Here is a 3,492-nt window from a genome sequence, read left to right on the forward strand (position 1 = left end):
TGCCATCATGATGAGGCAACAACTGATTGCACGGCTTTAGTTGCAGTCATCGAGCGCCTTGCCATGGCGAGACGTTTTTTTTAAGCCATTTTCATATCAAACCATTTATTTTTTTATTTCGGTGACATGGTATTAACAGCACTCGTAATTGCTTCCCATTTCTTCGCTTTAGCAGGTCCCGTAATTCCACTGCTGACACTGCTAAAAATGACAGATTTTCCTTTTTGGATCTCTGAAAGCAGAACTTCAGTCTCAGAGCCCGTAAAGTTGTTCTTTATGCGCCTTGATGCCATTTTCATGACTCAACACTTCCTGGCACAGGAGAGAGGAAGCACAGCCTTATATGGTATAATTTTGGGCGTGGAGTATGCAAATCTACTATCCTCGTGCACGTGAACTTAGATACGCACAGGTGTGATTCATCATTTACGCAGGTCGTTTACACACTTTTTCCGAAGTTAAGAGCGCTTGTTGAATCTGACGTGGCGTGTTCGTACGAGACCTTCTTACGAAAAAAGTGAGAGAAATTTAGAATAAAAATACGAAAATTTTCTTGCATGAGGCCCATTCTCTCTTTAGTTTTCTTATTTCTTCACTGAGTATGTTGTGATTTAGACACAATTTAACTGAGCCTTGTACCTCCCCTCTTGACTCCTTTTTCCATGTGAATATTATCAGCTCTTTGACTCTCTTACCATTCTTTTTGATAGCAATGGATCCTAAAGCAGCAGCGATGATGACAATAACAACGGCCATTGTAGCAATGACAGCAATGCTGACCACAGAGAGTGTGTCTGTTCAGGAAACAAACATGTAGATAAAGCAGGTTAGAAAATATTTACATCTACTGATTAGCTTCTATGTATCTAGCTGTTTTTATAAACTGCTTATCACTTAGTCATAAGAATATAATACAATCTATATAGTATGTGTCTCATACATTAAATGTCTTTTTCTTACCTAATTTCTTTCTGAAGTTAGTTTTGATCGCTTCTTTCTTCAGCTCTGTGACGATGCCATTTTGAACACCAGAGAGCTGAAACACACAGTCGTACCTCCTCCAGTCTTCAGGTGAGATTGATGAAACTTCCAAGTCTACACTCATCTGGAAGGATCCGTCATGGTTGGGGAGAATGTTTCCGAGGTCCACGCCTTCATGAATCTCCTCACCATCTCTCCTCCAGAATATCATGGCGCTCTCAGGGTAGAAACCTGTAGCGTGGCAGGTGACTGGAGAGGAGGGAGTCCTCTGGAGGAGAGACACCGAAGGAAGATCTGGAGAGATGGTTTGTATGTAAATCTTTCTTTATTAACCTTGCATCAACTTTAGTCAGCCCAGTCTGAAGGAAAATATGTTAACAGTTTATGTTTCTGGAAATCAATGGGCTTGTAAAGAAAAGAGTGAAATCGAGAAATAGATATAAAAGAAAATCCGACCATTTTACTTTACCTTTTCTAGTCAGATAGCTCTTCCCATAAGTCAAAGAAATTCTAAACCACGTAGAACATTCTGTGGTGAGGAAGAGCTTCCATAAATTATTACGGACTTTATCTCCATCCCACTGTTTTTTAATGGCTGCAGCTTATGCATCTAAAATGATCCAAGTCTTCGTATCCAAGTCAAACGAGATGAAATCCTCTCCATTGTTACCATACCGTACATAACAATTCACCTCATCTGTCTCATTGTCCCACTCACAGGCAATAGTTTGCTGGATAATGGGAGCACCTGAGAGAGACAGAAAATGGGGATTATTCATGTCAATTAGTTAAAAATAAAATAGATAAATTGCTAAGTTATCAAAAGCATTGATTATCTGTTGATCAGAACAGCAATTCGTCAAACGTGTGACGTTACATGTATAATAAGAAAGACTGACACAAGTGATTACAAAAGAAACAGAATAACAACACAAAAGGTCAGTAGAATTTGAAGAAGATAAAGTTGAAAACATTTTTGTGCTGTAATAAATGTTAGTCCTGCTCTGGTAACCAATTAATAATATTTCCCAGTCCCTTATGTATAGTGAAACTTCATTTATAAACATTCTATATGAAAATAAAGAGATGCAGATACATAAATCTAAGAAAAACCAAAAAAAGCCTAAACAAACAACAATAAAAAAAAAAACAGTAACTTACCTTCTGTTTGTCCTGATTGCTGATTAAAACTGTCAGTTTCATCTCTGAAGGTGCGCCTGTATCTCAATAATTGCTGTTGGAATACTTCCCATCGTTCTGTATGTTCCTTTATCAATTCTCTCATCCAGTCATGTGTGACTTTTGGTGTTGTTGTATTGATGTCAGCGTAATACACTGAAACTCCCTCAAGAGTTGCCATCACTGCATATTCAGGGACATTTGGGGATCCAGACCATAGGAAATTTCCACCCTCCGCCCTGTATTTCACTGGAGAAAGAGAATTCAAACACTGTATGTTGTATTCATCATGCCAGCATTTATACATATATGCACATATATATATATATACATTCAGAGACAGACAGATATATTCTAACCGCCTTCATTGTATTTACTTAGTTTAAAATTTGGTAAACCTTTGGTGGATGCTCCTTTTCAGACGCCCTAATCTGTCACCAGTTAATCTGCTGATTGCTGAATCTTACAGAATACTGCTGCTGTAGATGCTTTAAACTTTTCTGTATTTTGTTTTCCTCTGTTACAGCTTTTTAAACATTTCTTACTGCATTTATTTCTTATTCTGAAACAAGTTACAGATTTAAGTGCTTTCTGCATTTTAGAAAATTTGTCAATTTCACTGGAAAACGTATATTTCACATATAAAAGAATAAACTATCCATTTATTTAGATATAATAGAATGGAATATAAATAATGTGCTTATTTTATATAAGTTTAAAAACATCAATGACTAAACAAACTTTATAAATCTGAACTCACGGCACACACTGAGCAGTTTCACTTTCTATAAAACCATTTTAGTTTTCAACGTGTCTGAATAGTCTGATTATCTTTAAACAAAATGAATACATGAATCTCTTTAGCTTATACAGTTCTCTTGGGTTATTCTGAGCTGCCACATTTATTAATGAGCAAATGCAGTACCATGAGCTACTTTGTTCAGCTCTAGAGTAGAGTAATTACATATATTAGAAAATTACTGTATATACCCCTTAAATTTGTAAAATGTTCCTACCTGCGGCTGCAGCATGACAGAGGAGGATTAGTGTAATTATCCCCTTCATCATGTTCGGATAGTTGGAATGAAGCTGAAGAACTGAGCTGAACAGTCTGTTGTCTGATGTTTTTGTTAAGATCTCATTGAGGTGTGTCCTATTCTGACTACACCCAGCATGTGAAATAGGGCCAACATTCTTTTAGTTCTTTTTTTTAAATGTACTTATTTAGTTTTTATTTCACACCAACAATAATTCTATCTTCCACTTTATGATTTTCTCTGTCGCTTGTTTAACAGAAACTAAAGAGTTCTTTGTTTCCTGTTCTGCTTGGTC

General features: G+C 36.5%; 1 pseudogene; it reads right to left on the bottom strand.

Moving 5' to 3' along the window:
* Positions 1-528: 528 nt before the first annotated feature.
* LOC142367372 (major histocompatibility complex class I-related protein 1-like) lies at positions 529-3,258 on the bottom strand (annotated as a pseudogene).
* Between the last annotated feature and the right edge of the window lie 234 nt (positions 3,259-3,492).

This window comes from Odontesthes bonariensis, chromosome 18 (assembly GCF_027942865.1).
Source record: "Odontesthes bonariensis isolate fOdoBon6 chromosome 18, fOdoBon6.hap1, whole genome shotgun sequence".
In the NCBI taxonomy this organism is placed as follows: domain Eukaryota; kingdom Metazoa; phylum Chordata; class Actinopteri; order Atheriniformes; family Atherinopsidae; genus Odontesthes; species Odontesthes bonariensis.